A 22632-nucleotide genomic window follows, 5' to 3' on the forward strand; every position below is an offset into this window, starting at 1 on the left:
TTTACCGGATACAACATGGGGTCCCTTGCATTGGATGCAGTCCTTGCCATACTGATCCTGTGTGGGGTTCCCACACATTGCAGTTCAAGATCTGCTCCAGTATGGGTCTGTACTACGGGGTCCATTTGCCAGGAACAAACTGCTCCACCACGGGTCCCCCACGGGCAGCAGCTCCCCCCAGACCCCCTGCTCCTGCGTGGGCTCCTCTCCACGGGCTGCAGCTCCGGCCTGGGGCCTGTTCCTGCGGGGGCTCTCCATGGGCCGCAGCCTCCTCCAGGCCACATCCACCTGCTCCACCGGGGGCTCCTCCACGGGCTGCAGCGTGGAGATCTGCTCCATGTGGGACCCATGGGCTGCAGGGGGACAGCCTGCTCTACCAGGGGCCTCTCCACAGGCCGCAGGGGAACTGCTGCTGCGTGCCTGGAGCATCTCCTGCCCTCCTTCTTCATTGATCTTGGTGTCTGCAGGACTGTTTTTCTTCACACATTTCCTCATCCTTCTCTCCCAGCTGCTGTTGGACGGCAATTGTTTTTCTTTTCTTAAATCTGTTCTCTTTGGCTCAGCTGGTGACAGCACAGGGTCCCTGTGGAGGCAGCTGGAACTGGCTTTTATGGGGCAGCTTCTGAACTCTTCTCACAATGGCTACTCCTGCAGACTCTTTCCCAATCCTGCTACCAAATCCTTGCCACGTAAAAGAACACAGAAAGCTGACTGTGGGTGGCATTTGAATTCGCTGATGTACATGAGAATTTTGTCATTAGCTGTTTCACCTACTAGCATACCTCTGCTGAAAAAAAAAAAAAAATGCTACATACTAATAGAAAGAGCAGAGAAATGATGAAGCAACATTCAGTCTGTGGAGAGAAGCTGAAAGGATGCTTGTAGAAGATATGAAGCTGAATCATCAGTGCTGTCAGTGTTGTCTTTTTCTTTTAAGTTAGGGAAAGAGTGAATTACAAAGATCTGTCAGGATCAAAGGATAGATAGTTTCATTAAAAATATTAAAAAGTAGATTAGTAATTTTGAGACATTTCCTCCCATATATCATTTGAGGTCATATGAAGTCTTTTTTTTGTTTTTTTTTAACTGTATTATAATTGATTTCATATAACACCTTCACCATCACATTCTGATTAACAAGTGACAAGATGCCTGTGACCCCAGTGGCTTATCACAAAATGTATCAATATATTTTGAAAATAATTGTTATGTATTTATTTGTTTGTTTACAAGTGAAAAGGCTATTAAGTTAACTGCAAAGGGTAACAGGATTGTAACAGTTGAATTAGAAATTCCAAGCACAACGTACCTGTGAGCTTTGGTTTTGCACAAACGTAAAACCAATTTAGCCAAACAAAAACAGTTACTTCAAATTTACTTTTGACAGTGCTGTTCAAATTATCTATGGAGCAATCAGTTTTATGAGAACCAAACTCTCCTAAGATTAATTTAGAAACCAGCTGCCGTCATTTTGCAACTGATCTTATTGAAGTGATCTATTATGACTAAACTATTCGTCTTTGATCAACTCAGTACAGAATCACAGAATGGTTGAGTTTGGAAGAGACCTCGAGAGATCATCTAGTCCAACCCTCCTGCTCAAGCAGGGTCATTTGCAGCATGTTGCATGGGATCACATCCAGAAGGATTTTGAATAGCTCCAGAGGACACTCCACAGCCTTCTGGGCAATCTATTCCAGTGCTCTACTACCCTCAGAATAAAGAATTTTTTTCCTTATATTCAGATGGAAATTCCTGTGTTTGTGCCTGTTGCTTCTAGTGCTGTTGCTGAACACCGCCAAAAAGAGTCTGGCCCCATCATCTTGACACCCTTCCTTAAGATATGTATATACATTGATAAGATCCCTTCCTAGCCTTCTCTTTTCCATGCTAAAGCTCTCTTTCCAGGCTTAGCTCTCTCACCCTTTCTTCATAAGCACTGAGACAACCTTTTGCTCTCAGTGAAGCTTATGTTGGAATGGTGTAAATCTCTCCTCGATACATGTCTAGAAGTACTGGTTTTACATGGAAAGGTTTTGGCAGCTCGGGGCTGCTGGGGTGACCTCTGTGAGAATTGATCAGGAACATCATCGGCTGAAGCTCCTGCCAGACAACCTACTCCAGAATGGACTCTCTTCACAGGCCACAGTTCCTGCCAGGAACCTGCTCTTTTTGTGGGCTGTCCATGGGCTACAGCCTCCTTCAGGGGTATATTCACCTGCTGAAGAGTGGGGTCCTCTACTGAGCAGCTGCAGCTCAGATACCTGCTCACCCATAAGCCTCCATGGGCTGCAGGGAGTCAACCTGCTTCACCATGGTCCTTTCCACAGGCTGCTCAGGAATCTCTGTTTTGATGCCTGGAGCATTTTGTCCCCTCCTTGTTCACTGACTTCAGTGTCTGCAGGATTGTTTTGCATTTTTTCTCTCTCATTTCTTTCACAGATGCTTCACAGCATTTTTCGCACCTAAAAATGTTTTCCAAGAGATGCCACCAGTTTGGCTGATGGGCTCAACTGTATCCCGTTGTGGGTCTGGAGCTGGAACAGGGGAAAAGTGCGAGGAGAAAGGAGTGGCAGAGACAATGTGTTCTGAACTGACTGCAACACCCATTCCCCATCTTCCCTGCACCTTTTTTGGGGGGTAGGGAAGTGAGAGGGGAGTAGGTAGGAGAGTCAGGAAGGAAGGAGTGAAGACCCTGGAAAGAATGAAGGGCTGAGGCAATGGTGGTTTTTAGTTTTGTCTTTTTTTCTTACTGCTCTATTAATTGGCAATAAATTAAAATAGTCTTCTCCAGGTTGAGTCTGTTTTTCCTGTGATGGTAACTGGTGGGTGATTTCGTTGTCATTATCTCAACCCACAAGTTTTTTTCATCTTTTTCTGTTCCCCTATCTTGCTGAGGAGGGGTAGTAAGAGAGCAGCTAGATGTGGAGAGCAGACAGCCAAGGTTAATGTACCACAATATATCTGCAAAAGACATTATCTATGAATAAAAGTGAAGCTTAGATCTTTAGCTTGAACTAAACAATTAGCTTTTAGTCACCTGCAGTTACCTACATGTATCTAGCTCTTAAGAGTTGACTCATTTTTTTGTTAGAGTTGTAAGTACATTTAGTTGACTTTAAGATGATGCTTTTTTGTTTCTGCTAGCCCTGCTAAGAACTGCTAACTCACTGCTATCTTTACCTTATCAAGCAGACAAAATGAAAGACTTACTAGTGATGAACATATCAGTGGTTAACAAATTCATATATCTCCATTTCAATACTGGTGATTCTTATCAACTCTGTTTGCTAATAGAAGATGATTGGGTCAAAGACTAAATTTATCTTATTTCCAGTCAAATGTCATCACTGAAAAGGCAGGCTTAAATTTTAGCGATGTTTGTAACTCTTTCTGCTAAGTTTATATGCCTGACAGAATAAGGTTACTACTGTCTAACCTCACAAATGGATCAACACCACCACTGCCTCAGAAAAAGATAAAACAATGGCTGTATTAGATCAATTAAGGCTGGCCCAGGCTCTTGAATTCCTAAAGTTCTGAGAAACTTGATACAGCTTTTAAGAAAAAACTCTTAAATAAGCTCATATTTTTACTGGGAAAAAATTAGGAAAGCGGGAGAAGAAATGCATTTTTACTCTCAAGCACTTATATCTGCTGCAAACTGTAATTCTTTTTCTTACACTTCCTCCAATAATAAATAAATAAACAAATATGAAAGAGCACAGAAAGATTCATTGGCTCATTGAAAATTTCATCACATTATGAAGTCAAATAAAATACAATAATAATACTTGTAATTTTGAGCAGCAGCAGCCTATGCACTTATATATGTACATATAAGTACGTAGTGTTTATATATATATATAATGTGTATATATATATACACACAAAACTCCTGCAAAAAGTCTCTGTTTATTTCTTCTTTCTTCTGGCTTTACCATTAATATGTAGACTTGAGGGTTTTGTTTTGTTTAGTTTTTCTGTGTGTTTGCCAAAAATATCTTTGAAAGACAAAATATATTTATATTATCACAAATAATAGAGTTAGCCTACTGATCAAAATTATATTTCTATCTGAAGGGGAAAAAAAGAGGTGGAGGACAAAATTCAAGTCTTATATATTTTTGTTTGGAGGACTTCTAAAACAGAGTTCTTTACTTTCCATTTGGAGTAAACATTTCTTTTTGTCTATCAACTATTTTTAGGGATAAAGACCTTTAAAAAAATAAATCTCATTCTATACTATGGTCATAAGCATTTCACAATTCTCCCTTCCATTCCCTTCATTATTTATTTTGATGAAATTAAATTGAAACTTGAGGAATTCTCAGATTTATTTTTTTTTCTGGATTATTGGACTGACAAAACATCAACATTAAGTAACAGTATAAAACTTTTCTCTCACTTGTTTCATCCTTATTTTTCTAATTCTTTCTTAAAATGGGTAGAAAACAATAACATTTTATAACAGGCAGAAAAGGACTTTTTCTGGAAGATGGAAATAATTTCCAGAAAATAAGTTCGTGATATCAACAGAAAATACATCTTTCTAAAAACATTTTTACTTGTTCTCCATAAAGTGAAATGTTGCTTTTTAAATCTTGAGTCCGTCAAGACCAGAATTCTGTAGCCTCTTTGTTTTCTACTGAGAATATTAATTGAGGATCATTTTGAAGAAGGTGGAAGTCAGGCTGGCAGGTGGTGGCTATCAGTGGGAAAAGTAAGCAGAAACCGAAACCATTTTTCTATTGGAATTGTGCTTGTCTTTAATCAATACAATTTGTAGTTTCTCCCTACTAATCTATTAGTAGCTATGGAGTTCAGAGAAAAAAAAAAAATACAGTTTTCTTTGCTCTAAGATGTGAATACTTCACAAATCTGATATGCTTAAAATCCAAAATCTTGACCAATATAGAGAAGTTAAAGCTAACTTAAGACATAGTTAAGATTCATATTCATAAACAGTCCATGCAAAGATTGTGGAAATGCCTCCTACAGGCCTGCAAACACTACCTTTTAGCATATTCCAGAAGAAAAAGGAGAACAAACAATATCTTTACCTAATGAGTTTTTATAACATTTTTGATAAATGGAAGTTATTCTACAGTACTTAAAGTAAATAATTATAAAAATAATGGAGGGAAAACAATAAGAGATTAATAAAAATTCCCTTTTATAAGATAGCTGAAGGCAATCAGAGCTTTTCCTTGCAGAATTTGTCCTAAGAATGTTGAAGTTCAAAGATATAATGCATTTTCAGTTGGTGTATATCTGTATGCTACTGGCAAGCTTGATTGTGTTAAACTGTGGAGGGAGAAAACTTTAGCCACAGAGGAAGCAGTATAAAATGTTTAGACAAACAGTCTTAAAATAGGATAAAATGCAAGGCAATTTCTCCCTCCAAATAGGAAAGCAATACCTAGGATTTAAAACTGATCTGAAAGAGTGATTTTAAAAATTTATTTATTTTAGGGTATTAACATGGTATATTTTTCCATGTGATATTACAGATGATTCTTTTTTTCTTTTCTTGAAGTTGAAAAGAGACCATTCAAGGGAAAGTGAAATGGCAAACAATGTGATCTACTGAAAAAGTATGCTGAAATGGTAATGACTTCTCTGGTTTTATGTTATTCCATCAGTCTTCTCTCACCAAGTAAATCCTCTTGTGACCCTCTGATTTGCTTATAGATTACAGAATCTATATTCTGTAATTTCACTTCTTTGATTTTAATGACAGGGTATCTGGGAGGAACTGTTCCTTGTGAGGTCACCTTTGCTGGCTGTGGAATTATATCTTTTTCAATATTTTGCAACTGTTAATGTCATATTCATAATGATTTTATTTCTGAAATCCAACTAAACAGAATAGCCATTTTAGACCACATGAAGGTATTTTTTCTTTTCTTAAGGAAAATCTGCATAACTAAAGACAAGTCTATGTCACTTCCCATGCAAATTAAATTTATTGTATTCCACAATCACATTTAGATTCAAAATGCTAGTAGCAGCAGAAGAAAATTTTATAAGAAGTTCCATCTCTTTTGAGGACATCTTTTAACAAACTATGTAAACGACCTATGTAAATGAAGCGTACGCTTTGCTGGGTTAGAAACTGGCTGGATAGCCGGGCCCAGAGAGTTGTGGTGAATGGAGTCAAATCCAGTTGGAGGCTGGTCACTGGTGGTGTCCCCCAGGGCTCGGTACTGGGGCCGGTCCTCTTTAATATCTTTATCGATGATCTGGATGAGGGCGTCCAGTGCACCCTCAGTAAGTTTGCAGATGACACCAAGCTAAGTGCGTGTGTCGATCTGCTCGAGGGTAGGAAGGCTCTGCAGGAGGATCTGGATAGGCTGGAGCGATGGGCTGAGGTCAACTGTATGAAGTTCAACAAGGCCAAGTGCCGGGTCCTGCATCTGGGGCGCAACAACCCCAAGCAGAGCTACAGGCTGGGAGATGAGTGGCTGGAAAGCTGCCTGGCCGAGAAGGACCTGGGAGTATTGGTTGATAGTCGGCTGAATATGAGCCAGCAGTGTGCTCAGGTGGCCAAGAAGGCCAACAGCATCCTGGCCTGTATAAGAAGCAGTGTGGCCAGCAGGTCTAGGGAAGTGATTGTGCCCCTGTACTTGGCTCTGGTGAGGCCGCACCTTGAGTACTGTGTTCAGTTTTGAGCCCCTCGCTACAGGAAGGACATGGACGTGCTCGAGCGAGTCCAGAGAAGGGCGACCAAGCTGGTGAGGGGTCTGGAGAACAAGTCTTACGAGGAGCGGCTGAGGGAGCTGGGCTTGTTCAGCCTGGAGAAGAGGAGGCTCAGGGGCGACCTTCTCTCTCTGTACAGTTACTTTAAAGGAGGCTGTAGAGAGGTGGGGGTTGGTCTGTTCTCCCACGTGCCTGGTGACAGGATGAGGGGGAATGGGCGAAAGTTGCGACAGGGGAGTTTTAGGTTGGATGTTAGGAAGTACTTCTTTACCGAAAGGGTTATTAAGCATTGGAACGGGCTGCCCAGGGAGGTGGTGGAGTCACCATCCCTGGAGGTCTTTAAAAGATGTTTAGATGTAGAGCTTAGCGATATGGTTTAGTGGAGTACTTAGTGTTAGGTCGGAGGTTGGACTCGATGATCTTGAGGTCTCTTCCAACCTAGAAATCTGTGATACTGTGATACTGTGACCTTGTTAAATAGCGTATCAGAGACAGTGTATTTAAATCACTAAAGAATTTAAAGAAACCAATTCACAGTCATTTCTTTGTATAAAAATAGAAGTAAAACTCATGCAACTATTCCTCAATCCATAAAATAAAAATCAATTCCTCATCCTGTGAGATTTAGAAGTAAAAAGAAGGTAGAAAGTGGAAATTCTTATTGATATCCCTTCAAGATGTTTTATTAATGATTAAGAAAATTTGAATCTTCAAATTTTATTCCTCTTCACTGAAAAAAAAACTCTATAGATTTTTTTTTTTAATATTTCAATTTTGTTGCAAACTGAAAATTTGTGCAGATTTTGGAAGTATACGTATACTAGTTAGGAATTTTGCATACAGATAGATATTCATTACCTATCTGTCTGGAAAGCAATCTTGCTGCATACATATTTTTTTTCCTTTAAAACTTTAGTGCACCTCCTTTTCGATTTCTTCTCTCTCTACACTGAAATAAGGATAGATTAGTAATAATTAAAAAAAAAAAAAAAAGCTTAAACGAAAACCAGCAATATTTCCAAAAATGGCACAGTAGTTAAAGCATCAGTTAATAGCAAGTGTTTCTTCTTGACAAAGAAAATGACTGTGTTTATATTATTTTTAAATACATATGATTGTTGGCCACTTAAAAATTTTATTTGCCTGCTTATGTAAAAAGTATAAAACTTGCAGCAACTTTATACTATTAAAAGATCAATGTTTACTACAGAGTCCTGTTCTAAGATACCCTCAGTTTTTTGCATCAACTAATATCATATTAGGACAGTATCTGCTCTATACTGCAATGTGATGAACTTTTTTTGTCATATGCACTCCTCTGAATTCTTTTTTTTTTTTTTTTTAATTGGTGACAGAACTTCAGAACTTTCTCTGCTTGAAAACAGTCTATGCTTTTTCACATTATCACAGAGTTATATGATACTGTGGAGTAACAATATGCAGAAAATATGTTTAACCAAGCTATTGTTAAATTCTCTCTTGGTTGACCAAGAGGCAAAGCCAAATTATATGAGTCTTCCCTGGCTGCATTCTCAGTTGTTAAGTCAAAGTCACCTTAACCTGCACACACTTATCAGGGAATCAGTGTACATTTCTTACATGCAAGTCCTTCTTCACAGTATCATGGTGAAGAAAGGAGATTTAATTTATCATGTCTTTCCCCAAAAGACTTTTGGCCCCTTCCTTTTAACAAAGAAGAAGTAAACCTTTAATTTCATACAAGCTTCTTATTCATTATAAGAAGACATTTTAAATATCAAATTATCAGATTATGAGAAGTTAAAAGAAGACAGAGCCATTTTTAAGGGTATTAATAGTTGCAGTTTACATTTTTTTCCATTAATCTTCATCAATATGATTATACTGTGTAGTTAGTATTTTTTAAAACAAATTGTGATATATGGAGATATTTTAATGCTTTTAAGAAATGTCAATGAAGAGACATCTGGGATCCATTAAATATAACCTTTGATCATCTTAAATGTTAAACATTAGTAATGAATAGTCTTTTTCTTTTGCATGAGTATCATTCATCTAACTTCAGAATTGTTTTTGCTCTCTTTCTACAAGGGGATAATAAGGTCTTTGAAGTGACAGAGTTGTTTCTCCCCATACATGCACCTTTATTTGATCGAGTTCACAATGGGTTACATGGGATAGACAAATGAATAGACACATACAAAAAGATGCCAAAGGTGATTAAATAACATGAAGTGTCTCTTATAAACTGAGAAGAGTTATACATAACTATAGAATCTGGTGACTTTGTAAGAAGTTCACTATGTAAAGAAGCTGGTAGTTTCACTGGAGTTTATACACCTTCCAAACGGAGTATGTACTTATTTGTTATTTTAATTGAGGAATTGTTTAGATTGAATCAGGAAGTAAGAAGTATCTCTGTTGTGTGAGCATACTTTCTGCTTTAAACATACTGATGTCAGAAGACAACTTTGTAAAGTGGATATGACTAAATTGACAAATTGAGTTTCTGACTGCAAATGACAACTATAGTCAGGATGTGAGACAATGAATGGATAGACTATGAAAGGGAGATGGTCACTGTACAAAATACAATTTAGATTTTTCAAGTACACAGAGTGAAGACAAACTCAATGGAAATATTCCCTTAGCACTGATGTGATAATGTATTTGATCCTTGCATCCTTCAGTGGCCAAAGCTTTCCAATATAAAACCTGTTTTGCAGATATAATCCATTTTCTTGAGTGAAGTCAGTCATAATTCTTCAGAGTGTTCCAAATAATAGCCAAGATTCACTCACATTCTTGCTTTCTAAATATCATACACTTATTCTGTTCATCATCTAGGCTACCTCAGAAGCAATTTAAATACAGAGACAAGAACAGGGACTTCAAAGACGGAATCTCTTCTCATCTGATGAAAGTGTTCTACAGGAAACCTGATGATTCAAACAAAGGAAACACTGTCCTTGCTTCACTGACCTCAGAGTGTCTAGAGTAAACCAGACATCTCAATTTTAGACTATGAATGTGTAACAAATAGAAGCAATCTGAAGTGCCTGGTTTTCAGTCCACAGCCTAAAAAGCTTCCAGAATTTTCATTGATTTCTATGAATTTAAATTAGCTCTTTACACAAGCAAACTCATGTATAAATACCCAGAGATTAATAAAATTAAATCATTATTCATGCATGTTAAACCAACCCAAACTTAAGAATCACGGAAGCACTAAAATGTTGAGGCTGGAAGGGACATCTGGAGATCATCTTACCAACCTCTCTGCTCAATCAGGGTCACCTAGAGTCAGTTATATTGGACCATGTTCAGACAGCTTTTGAATACCTCCAGGGAGAGAGACTTCACAACCTCTCTGGTCAAACTGTGTGAGTGCTCAGTCACTCTTATGATGATAAAGTGTCTTCTGATGTTCAGACAGAACCTCCTGTGTTTCAGTTTTTGCTCACTGCCTCTTTTCCTGTCACTGAGCACTACTGAAAAGAGCTTGGCTCTTTACACCCTCCCTTCAGGTATATATACCCATAATTTGGGTATTTGTTATTTATGACTTCCGTAGAAGGCATTTATAATAGTCATTCTCACATATAAATATTCCCCTGTCCTGATATTATACAGTAACACTAATATTCTGATGAACTGCCCAGTATACAGGATCTACAAAATCCAAAGAAATGACAAATCATCTGTCTACATTCACATGAAACATAGTTTCTTTAACCTCTTCCATCTTACAGAATCTGATATATATATATATATATAAGTGGATCTGTTTATGCCCAAATTTCTTTCATTGCATTTAATTTACTATTTCTCAGTTAAACAAAAACCCATGCTAATTAATTGTTCCTAGGTGACTTGAGCAAAGAAGCATATATTTTTGTCAGTTAAAGGTGGGTTATATGAATTCTTCCAAAAACTTCACAAGTAAATTTTCAGAAATACTTCCCAATTTCTTCCACAATTGATACGTCCTTAGCCAAGTTAGTTCTCTAGTCAGCAGCATCACAGTGGCAGCTCACTGATATATCTTTATGTCTCTAAGTATTTTCACTGGATAAATCCCTTTATTTCTAACAAACAGACAAACAAAATAAACAAACAACACCAACAAACCATTGAGTTCCTAACTGCATCACTTTGCACCTTGAACTAGTAACTTTCATAGCTTTTCTATTACTTTTGTGCTGAAGATCTTCCAGTTCTCCCTCTATAATATTCCAATATTTCTCTGTGCTGCTGATGAGTTTCAGTGTGTCGCTAGCTGTAGAGTCTCACTATCTCATGCCTACTTTTTCTTCCAAGATAGTCACTGAGAATATGAAATAAAATTAGTCCCAAGAACAGGCCTGAGAGTTTACATTATTAATTTCACTACAGACTAATAATTCTCCCTTAAGAAGTACTTTTTGTTTATAGTTTAGTTGGTTCTTTATCCATTTTATGATTCTTTTTATTAAATGATTTTCCCTGGTGTTGAACTGTGTTATCAGAGTGAACCACATCAAACAGATCACTCAATCCAAGGTAACATGAATCTACTGCATTTCTTTTATATAGAAGGTCAGTTATTTTATGAAAGAGCAATATTATGGCTTTATTAGTAATCTGGAAGAAAGAGTAAACACTATGTTTATGAAAACAATGGTTAAAGTATAAAATTAATTATATGGTGGTATAAAACAAAATGATAAATCTCTGGAAAAATAAGTAATAAATTCTGTGTTCAGAAGAGGGGGGGAATCAATGGCACAGCCAAATCACACCTTAGATGAAGGTGATGGAAAACTAAAGATAAGATTCCAATGGGGCTTAATGATAAAACAATATGATGAATTGGGAATTAATAATTCTGATTTTTTAGTACTTTTTTTTTTCTTGGTATATAGAAACACCTGAACTTCTAGAAATATTGACAAGCTGAAGATAGTTCAAATAGTAAAATTAGTAAGATTGAGGAATCAGAAGGATGGATTGAGTGAGAAATAAAAGAAGTCAAGATAATAAAGATAAGACAGTAATGAGTAAAAGGTGCAAACACCAAAGCATCTTATATTAAATATATAAATAAAGTATATAATGAAGAGCAGTATGATGAAAACAAGACAAATAAATCTTGTTGAGATCACAGAATATTTTCCAATAGAAGTCTATCTGAGAAATCTTTCTACAATAGTGTCAGAAACGAAATATGTGAGAATTCTAAAATGAGACTCTATAAAATTTAAGAAAATATGATCAGTTCTTTATTGTTGGTTAAAAAAAGAAAGTCTGATGTATATAATTACTTCTGAGTCTTTTCCACTGTTCTGAAGCCTTATTAAACAGCATGAGGGGTAAACTATGCAAGTTTTCACAACCTGCATTTGTAGTGAGAAAGGAAATCATACTGAAAAGTCTGATTGTGTTCATCTAAATTCCTATATCTTTCACAAAGGACTTCATTTTTCTGTATTAGGTATTCATTAAATATATATATATTTATGCATCATTCAGTTTATAAGTAAGGTATGCAGAAATAATACAAAATTCACCTTATGTGTCTGTAAAATAAAATATCCTTATATATTTTCATTAAATACTAGTTTTAGTATGTCATTAGGGCTCTGGGCACCTGAAATAATTGATAAGCAGTCTTACTGCAATGAGCTAAATAGTATTGTCTTACTGGTCAACAAAAAGGCATTTGTGCCTTTTGGCTAATATTTAGATAGATGTTTGATTTGAACTTCATTTTAATTATTAATAAATTAATACAAGCCTACTAGAGCATATGTAATTAGCATTTTTCTGATTGATTTGTCACCAAGAAATGCCCCCGATTATGTTCTTAACAACCATTTTACTCTTAAATGGCATTTTTTCATTAAAGCATAAAGAGCAGTTATGGTGGGTTAACCTTGTCTGTCCACCATACCCCCACCCAGCCGCTCTCTCAATCCCCCTCCTGAACAGCACAGGTAGAAAAAGAAAAAGAAAAAAAAAAAACAAACAAACCCTGTAGATCAAGATAAAGACAGGGAGATCACTTACCAGTTACTGTCACAGGCAAAACAGACTCGTGTTGAGGATGATTTTTATTTATTACCTATTAAATATAGAGCAAGATAATGAGAAATGAAGACAAAACTGAAAAACACCTTTCCTCCAGCACTCCCTTCTTACCAGGATCAACTTTACTTCTTCCTTTCTGACTTCTATCTCCTCCCCACACTAAGATGTGCAGGGGGATAGGAAATGGGGGTTGAGAACACTCAGAAACTCCTTTCTCCTGACACTTTTCCCCTGCCCTACCATGGGGTCCCCACCATGGGATTCAGTCCTTCATGACCTGCTCCAACATGGGTTTCCAACAGGCTGCAGCTCTTCAGGAGCTTCATTTCTTCATTGCTACAGCATGGGTCCTTCCCAGGAGGTGCAGTCCATCAGGAACAGACTACTCCAACATGGGTCCCCCACAGGCTGCAGTTCCTGCCAGAAAACCTACTCTACTGTGGGCTCCTCTACATGGGCAGTAGCTTCCTTCAGGGCACATCCACTTGCTGTGTGGTGTGGAGTCCTCAAGGGGCTGCAGCATGAATATCTGTTCCAGTGAGGTCCTCCATGGGCTGCAGGGGGACAGCCTGCTTCACCATAGTCCTCTAAAGCTGGCTAGGGAATCTCTGCTTTTATACCTGGAGCATCTGCTGCCTTCATTCTTCACTGACCTTGATGTCTGCAGAGCTGATTCACATTTTTTTTCTCACTTCCCTCTGTCACTGCTGCTGCACATTGTTTTTCATCCTTTCTTAAATATGCTCTCACTGTGGTGCAACCACCATTTTTGTGGATGGCATCAACTTTAGTCAGTGGTGAGTCCATTTTGGAGCCATTGGAACCAGCTGTGTCTGGCATACTTGATCTCTTCTCCAGGTGTGCGGGGATGGGATCAGGAAAGCCAAGGCACAGATGGAACTGAGTTTGGCAAGGGACACAAAAAATAGCAAGAAGGGATTCTATAGGTACATTGTTCAGAAAAGAAAGGCCAAGGAGAGTATACCACCTCTGATGGATGAGAAGGGTGACCTGTTAACAAAAGACATAGAGACATGGACATAACTCAGTGACTTCTTTGCCTCAGTCTTCTCTGCCAGTCAGGCTTACCATGTTTCTCATTTCCCTGAACATGAAGGGGGCTGGGGGAGCAAAGTCCCTCCCACTGTAAGTGAAGAGCAGGTTTGAGACCACCTGATAAAACCAAGCAAGTACAAGTCAATGGGACCTGATGTCATGCATCTCAGGATCCTGAAGAAATCAGCTGATGACAACCTACCTGGTGGGACCACGTGAACCTAATGAGGTTCAACAAGTCAAAGTGCAAGGTGCTGCACCTGGGTCAGGGCAATCCCAGACATGAGTACAGGTTGGAAGAAGACCTCATTGAGAGCAGCCCTGCAGAGAAAGACTTGGGGGTTCTGGTAGATGAAAAGCTTGACACGAGCCAGCAGTGTCTGCTTGTAGCCAGCAGGTCAAGGGAGGTGATTGTTCCTCTCTATTCTGTCCTTGTGAGGCCCCACTTGGAGTACTGCATCAAGGTCTGGGGCCCCCAGCACAAGAAGGCTATTGACCTGTTTGAATGGGTCCAGAGAAGGGCCACAAAGATGATCAGAGGGCTGGAGCACCTCTCCTATGAAGAAAGGATGAGAGAGTTGGGGCTGTTCAGCCTACAGAAGAGAAGGCTCCAGGGTGACCATATTGCAGCTTTTCAATATTTAAAGGGGGCTTATAAAAAGATGGAGAATGACTGTTTGCTCAGGCAGACAATGAGAGGCCAAGGGGGAATGGTTTTAAACTAAAAGAGGGGAGATTTACATTAGAGGTTAGGAGGAAATTCTTCACTCAGAGGGTGGTAAGGCACTGGAAGAGGTTGCCCAGAGAGGTTGTGGATGCTCCGTCCCTGGAGGTGTTCAAGGCCAGGTTGGATGGGGCTTTGGGCAACCTGATCTAGTGCGTGGCATCCCTGCCCATGGCAGGAGATTTGGAACTAGCTGATCTTTAAGGTCCCTTCTAATCTGTTCCATTCTATGATTCTATGATTTTTCTCACAGAGGTCATCCATCCCTGCAGGCCCTGCAGATAATAGTAATAATAATAATATGTACAAAGCAAGTGATGCACAATGTAATTGCTCACCACCCACTGACTGATGCTTAGCCCATCCCTGAGCAATGTTCCCCCCAACTCTCTGGATGGCCACCCCATATAATTATCCAGCATGACATCCCATTTTTTGGAGTATCCCTTTGGGCATTCTGGGTCAACTGTCCCGGTTCTGTCCCCTCCCAGCTTTTTCTCCACTCCCAGTCTCCTCACTGGCAGGGCAGCAGGAGAAGCTGAAAAGTCCTTGAGTCAAAATCACTAAGTACTTGAGTAAAATGACTAAGTATTTAATCACTGCAGAACCACTGCAGTGCCAAACTGGCACTACTTTTTCCTTCATCTCACTTCTAAATCAAGCGCTGGTCTATCAGCGCTCTCAGTGGACTTCCAATCTATCTGCATTATGTCTTTGTTCAGCTCTTTCTGCATTGTTCTTGACCCCTTTTCCCTCTCCTCTTTGATATGATATGATACGATACGATATGATGATATGATATATGATATGATATGATATGATATGATATGATATGATATGATATGATATGATATGATATGATATGATATGATATGATAAGATGGGACCTTGATTTGTCCAGAACCTGACAGTAAAACTGCTCTCTTACCCTGCCTTTCTTTCAAACAATTAATCAACAGACCCCAAATGCTTAAGTCACCATACCTATGCTGCTGTTCCCCCTTCTTGCTGCTCCTCTTTCTGGTTGCTTCTGAAGCTTCTAACCATTTGTAACAGTTTTCAGGGAAAGAAATGACCTGCTTCCAATAAACTGTAGACAAACAAATCAAACAATTCTTGTATCACAAAGGATGAATGATTCTTCTTACTTTCTTTCTTTTGTACCTTTTTTTTTTTTTTTGATTCTTTTTCTTGTTCCTTTAGTTAATAGTTCATCCATGTGGTCACATCACTAGCACTTTCTCAATCCCTCTGGGGAATATGTACTAGCTTATGCATGACTTCCACTGTTGGTTTTTTTTTTGTTGTTTTGTTTTTTATCTTTTTCATTTCCTCCACTGAATTATTATGTTTTTAATCCTAGTTTTTATTTCAATACTTTCTCTCCTTCAAGTCATCTTCATTCCCCTCATCCAGTGTCTGTCCCTTGCTATGCAAGAATCAGCTAATTTCCACTGAGAAAGAAAAAAAAAAAAAAAGTTACACAACCTCACTTTTCCTTCTCTCCTTCTGTGATGGTGTGCTTCCCCCTCCCACACACACACTTCTTGCCTTCAGTCTGGCTGTTGCCTTGCTCAAACACAGGCCGTTGTGTCCAAGGCCTTGTTCAGACAGAGGCCGGTGTCCTCGATACACCCAAGGCCTTGCTCAGGCAGATAGTGACAACAATATCAGCTTAACCTGGGTGCTGGAGAAACTGACAGACAGATGTCTTGTTTGGCAGCTGAGGGACAAAGAAGTATGCACCAAAACCCAATGTGACTATTAGTCCATCATCTTACTCCATAAATTGTGATCAGGCCAAGAGCCTTTTGAGCTCTTCCACACAGCAGCTGGCTGCATGGCAGGATCTCCACGAGTTAGGATGCCTCTCAAGGTCACACCTGCTGCAGTGATCCCTTACTCCTCTCAAGAGATTCCTTACTACAACAGATCCTCGGTAAATGATTAATAGCTTGCTAAACTTTGTAAATTTCACTAAGATTATATCTTAGATTAGTTGTGCGCACATAATTCTTAGATATAAACCACTGATCAAGTCTGGGATTAGGAGTGGAGTCAGCTGCAGCCAGACTCCTTCCCTCTTTGGTTCAGGGAATTTAGAAATGAAGCGTGGTACTTGTGATTCAGTGGGAAGGTCTCCCTGACATGACTGACTTACCCTGTCCTCTGTGCAGTAAATAATCAAGCGTCCATCCCCATCTTGAATCTCGTTAAGTCTTTAACAAAGATTAAGGTTTCTTAGATCACTACATGAAATCAATAGATATACCGCTGTTTCTCTCTTAAAAGTGAAACATATAATTTCATACATGACACTTTCCTTCTTTCTACTTTTTTTTTTTTTTGGCAGCACTTATGCAGTTTTTCAACTTCTCTTTTTCTCAAACATGCACTAGAGCCCAATAGGGACAATTTTCTAACATCCAACAGTATTTGTTAGGTCACGGCACTCAAGATTTTACCTCCATTATGTATGGGTGAACTCTTTCCACAGTTGATTTGACTTTGGGGTTAATGCCTCAATACATATTTGCTGAATCTTTTTTTTTCTTTTTTTTTTTTTTTTCATTTTACTTTTTAATATCAAGTCGGAAAGCAGATTGTTCAAAGTTAAAGAGTTTTACTCTCACATGTTCAGCATTGTAACAAAAACAAGAATGGAGCAAGTTACTCCAACTCATCAGCATTTCACTATTTCATCCTGTTATTAGTGATTTCAGCAGTGCTCAACTAAATGACTGATTAGCAGCAACAAAATATTCATGTTGTTTATAAATCATCAAAAAATGTATGTGATTTTCACAACTATTTTATCTAGTCGTTTTTTCATGCAAGAGATTTCAGATAGGATGGGATTAACTTGTTTGTCAGTAGATATGCCATTTCAAAATGGTCTAGGGTATTAAGTGACATCTGCTGCCACATGTGAAACAGCCTTCATGGGAGACCTGCACCCTTCTGAAGTTACAGCTGCAGCCCTGGCAAGTTACTCAACAGAACCTAAAACAATTCTAGATGCCTATGTTTAGACAGCTGAAAGCTGCTTAGCTTTATTTTAAGTTATTTCTTCAGTTAAGATCTTCGATAATTTTGTTACTTTTAAAGCCAAAGGACACTGATTTAAGTATATGTTTAAGATGTGATTATAGTTGTATGCTAAGAACAGGAGGAGGAACTCAGAACAGATTAGAATGAACCGCAAGAAATCTGTACTTATATTTACAATTTCTTTCTCAAGCCAGAACAGTCTGATTGAATTTATTGAAGTTACAGCATGGAAAGGAGAAAAAAAAAAATATGATCCTGATTAAATGTCATTTCAAGGTGCTCCAAGTCCTTCATGAGTATTGCACTTCATCTGACAGAATCTCCCTCTGCATCAATTTTGTTCCCCATAGTGATTTTCTTCTAGCTTGTTGGAATCCAATTTTCATCTAACATGTGATCCTTCCATGTTTCTGATGACAGTTTTCATTGACATAATGGACATCCATTTTGGGATTATATGCTGGACATATGTATTTGCCTGCAAAACCCATACTGAATTATTCTGCTACTGACATGTATTTAATTCTGATCACTCTAATTCTCTTTCCAGTTTTATGCTGTCATTTATTTTTTTTATTTTTAAATGAAATGTATCTTAATCATAGGTAATAAGTTTGACTATATTTGCCACTTACTGTCTGCTGAAATTAGCGTTATCTTCCCATAATTTATGGCCTAGGAATCTTTCCTGGCTATCCTTTTGAAATATCAATAAGGATCTCAACAATTTGTCTTAAATTATTACATAATCTTCTTCTCCGAATATATTTCTCTCCCTCCACACCATTCCACTACCCCAATGTCCAGTTTTAAAGAACTCAGGACACGCTTCATACCCAATATTTAAATAAACTATTCTTTAAATACTGCTAAGTCGTTGGCTTCAGGAACTACTTGTGTTAATTAGCTAATTCATATTTTGAGTGAGGTCTAATGTTTGTTGATTTGCAAATTTAGACCTTTTAAATACTTCTATGGTTTAGTGAATACAAGTGAAATGAGAAGGTATGAAATGAAACACTATTCACATAATGATTTTGAATTTGAATTAAAAATTTGGAAAAGAACAATCAGTACTTCAGAGCTTTTGTTGGCTTCTCTTTCTGTGTCTATGCTCAGTATACCCCTGCCTTCTAGCTCTTATTCCTTTTTTTTTTTTTAATCATGCAATATAAAATCCTTCTGCACATGATTATCTGTATTTTAAACTCATGTGTTCATATAATTGGCTAAATTGGCTTATTATTTCTTATGGGATCTCAATTTCTGTGTTTCTTTCCTTCTTTGATGTTCTAGGGTTGTAGTTTGCCTACTGTCCAATGTTAAGACTGACTACTCAATGATTTCTTCTATCAATTAGGAATTCACCCAGCTATCTTTATCACAGACTAAGATAAAATTGGTTTGATCATTTAAGTTTTTTATTAATTTGTCCAAAATCCAAGCCATTGCTCCCTCTCTATATGTTTAAACTGCATCTTTTATTTTCCCACTGCTTGTTTTCATCTGTCAGGAACTGTTTTGCATTGTGAGGAATTGTTTTGTACCAGGAGGTTCTGGGTCATTGTGATTCCTGTAAGAAAGGCTCTTAGATTCTGTTAAGTATCATTTAAAATGCCATTTATTAACTATGTTAACACTGTAATTAATATAATTATTCTATATTGTAACTACATTTATCATGGATAGTTAATACTATAAAGAAAGAGGATAGTATAGACAGTCTTACATTCCTTCAGATGCTGGGAGCACCAGGTTGTGAGGTATTGAATGGACCTCTGTTCAAGGTGCAGCAGCACACTTTGCAGATCCCATCTGTGGACAGATCATCCCATTTTGGTCTTTTAATTTCTTAGAGGATTTGCTCAAAAGAAAAGATAACTTCTACTGGGAAACAGAAAAGATGTTCATGTGAGAATTTTTTGCTGCACTTTTAGATAAATGCAAGGACACGAAGGGGATGTACCAAGTAGGAGCTGCTTACAGCCTCCTCTGTTTCAGTGACTGGGCTAAGCTTATCCTGCAGCTGAGCAATATGCACAGCACAGCACAGGCCTGATGGCACAGCTATACCTGCAGAGCATCACGTGACTGATAGTATATCTATACCTGCAGCACAGTACAGGAATGTGCCTACCCAGGTTTGCTGTCATGTGGATCATTAACTCTTCAATGTACACTGGTCAAGTTCATTACAGCCATCTAGCAAGTGTTTTAATCAGTTAATTACTTCATTCATTTACTGTACATACTCAAATTGCAGTCATTATCAGTAACATAAGTTCAGTCCATGTTATATACCTTTTTGATGCTATACTTAAATGTTTGCTAAGCTGCAAATCATATAGTACTGTAGGTGTGTCTTGAAGGATTGCAGGCATCCTACTTATTGCCCTATTAGTAAAGTACTAATCACTTTAACTTGAACAATATCACTTCAACAGCACACCTATAATAGCTAGACTTCCTGTGTTTCAGTCTGGATTGTATTATTTGTCTGAGAGTTATATAGGTAATTTGAATCAGAAAACAGTTTGATTTCTGTACAATGAAATGTGATTTTTATTTTAAAGTCTATTTTCATTAGTGACAGGAATTTTCCTTCCTCAGTTTTTCCCCCTTAATAAATAGCACGTTTTCTAGTATATTCCTGATGCACATGCAGTCTAGATCTTTCAATTTGTGACTTTACAGTATATCTACCTTTATTTTTTGGATGATTTATCCCTTTTGGCAGTACTGAACAGAGATTCTAAAGACTTTTCACAAGAGTTGCAGCTTTCAGTTTCTGTACCTTGTATTCTGAAATCAGTGTGTGAAAAAATTAGGGAACAAGAGGGAAGGTTAGACATACACACATGGAACCTCTATAATCAAATAATCATGCCCAGACATGCATGAAAGAGGTGTCTTGCCAAAGGTATTACTAAAGGAAATAAACTGGTGTTTAAGAAGAGTTTGCTAAATGATAATAGTAAAATATATGAAAAGTCAGAATTAGATTCTTGATACTTTTCATATTAACTGAAATATGTTTTGTACATTGAAGCAACTTTGTATTATGCTACATGTAAAAGAGAAGATATGATGTACCTACTTTGCAAAAGTGTTGGCATACAATATCAGGAGGCAGCAGTGTGCCCAGGTGGCCAAGAAGGACAACGGCATCCTGGCTTGTATCAGGAATAGTGTAGCCAGCAGGACCAGGAAGGTGATTGTCCCCCTGTACTCTGCTCTGGTGAGGCCACACCTCAAGTACTGTGATCAGTTTTGGGCTCCTCAGTACAAGAAGGACATCGAGGCCTTGGAGCGTGTCCAGAGAAGGGCTACGAAGCTGGTGAAGGGCCTGGAACACAAGTCCTGTGAGAAGCAGCTGAGGGACCTGGGGTTGTTTAGTCTGGAGAAGAGGAGGCTCAGGGGAGACCTTATTGCTCTCTACAGCTACCTGAAAGGAAGGTGTGGGGAGCTGGGAGTCAGCCTCTTCTCACAGGTAACTAGCAACAAGGACAAGAGGGAATTGCACCAGGGGAGGTTCAGGTTGGAAATGATTAGAAATTTCTTCTCAGAAAGAGTGGTTAGGCATTGGAATAGGTTTTGCAGGGAGGTGTTGAAGTCACTGTCCCTGGGGTTGTTTAAGGAAAGGTTGGATGTGGTGTTTAGGGATATGGTTTAGTGGGTGATGGTGGTGGAAGGGGATGGTTAGACTAGATTATCTTGGAAGTCTTTTACAACCTTAATGATTCTATGATCATCAGTCCATCACAAAGAACATTAAATGGTTTTATTGCTTAGCCTCCTGCTCAAGGGAATCTTAAAAATATTATTACAAATATACTGCATTTCACTATGTCTTCTACTGGAGATATTGGCCATTGCTTTTAGAACCTACTTTCCTACTTTTCAGAGATGCAAGTCACACAGTCACAAAACTCTAATAGCACTGGATTTATCTCTTAGGAGCTTTTCATAAAATACAGTAATGAGTAGTAATCAGTTGTATAGTAGATATGAAATCTTCAACCAGATCCCAAAGATTAGATCTATCTCACTCAGCAAGAACCTGGCTACAAACACATACTCACAGAGAGTGACTCAGATTATCTAGGATTATTTCGCAAGTGAGACTTTGCATTTATAGTAATCCTAATAATAATAATAATAATCTAATAATAATAAGCTATTATTATTATTATTTATTAATGAAATTCAGGAGAACAGCAATCAAGTTTCTAGGCAATCCAAGTATACTCACAAGTCAGAAGAGCCCTGGGTGATGTGCTAGCAAAGTTGAAAAAAGACAGGAGTAAATGGTGAAAATAGCTTGACAAGACATTCCATTTCTATCCTAAATGCGAAGCCAGCTGACAGCTCTAATTCTCTGTCCTTTCCCACTGTTCTGTCTTTACTTGCATTCTTTATCTAAGAATTTTTGTCCCTTCTTCATAAAGATCTCCATAATCTCAAAGTCTGGCTGCTTTTACTGAATACCTGCTGTGCTTTACTGTCATAGTGCATCATAAAATCATAGAATGGCTTGGGTTGGAAGGGACCTTAAATATCATCTAGTTTCAACCCCCCTGCCATGGGCAGGGATGCCACCCACCAGATCAGGTATAAGTCACCTTACATGTAATTTTTACCTCTTATTGACGGAGGTATGAGAGATCATGTGGTTCATCTTCTTGTACGGCAAATTACATATCATTATGCTTAACTTGTTATTGTAATTTTAATCACTTTTCTAGCTACACTGCAACTGGTATCAAAGCCTTTTGAGAAATAGCTACATATCTGTATATATCGTGGCTTTTCAAATTAATTGCTGAATGAAAGACAGGCGTGAATATAATGTGTCCACATGTACTACTACTCCTACGCCTACTATCTGTTTAAACAGGGATTTTTTTTTTAATATTATGATTTTTTACTGAAACAGTAGGTTGCTGCTTTTGACCTGTATGACCCACTATATTTTTAGATACAAATATTAAATATGTCATGTGCTATATGCTATGCATGCATCAATAAAGTATAGAGTGCTCCTTTTAAAC

At 38.1% G+C, this 22632-nt stretch overlaps 2 long non-coding RNA genes across 6 annotated transcripts in view; one reads left to right on the top strand and one right to left on the bottom strand.

Moving 5' to 3' along the window:
- The window catches only part of LOC308181553, a 114348-nt gene that overhangs the window by 90393 nt on the left and 1323 nt on the right, over positions 1-22632 (top strand). For all 5 annotated transcript variants that reach the window (XR_013941500.1, XR_013941501.1, XR_013941502.1 and 2 more), the window contains one exon: positions 5540-5610. This is a non-coding gene — a long non-coding RNA (uncharacterized lncRNA). The remainder of the gene's footprint in view (positions 1-5539; positions 5611-22632) is intronic.
- Positions 8197-13451, bottom strand: LOC308192259. The gene is made up of 3 exons (XR_013948681.1): positions 13404-13451; positions 12730-12784; positions 8197-9620 (listed from the first exon to the last, which is right to left on the bottom strand). It is a non-coding gene; the product is annotated as an uncharacterized lncRNA (long non-coding RNA).

This window comes from Anser brachyrhynchus, assembly GCF_964034855.1.
Source record: "Anser brachyrhynchus genome assembly, chromosome: 1".
NCBI classification, from domain to species: Eukaryota; Metazoa; Chordata; class Aves; order Anseriformes; family Anatidae; genus Anser; species Anser brachyrhynchus.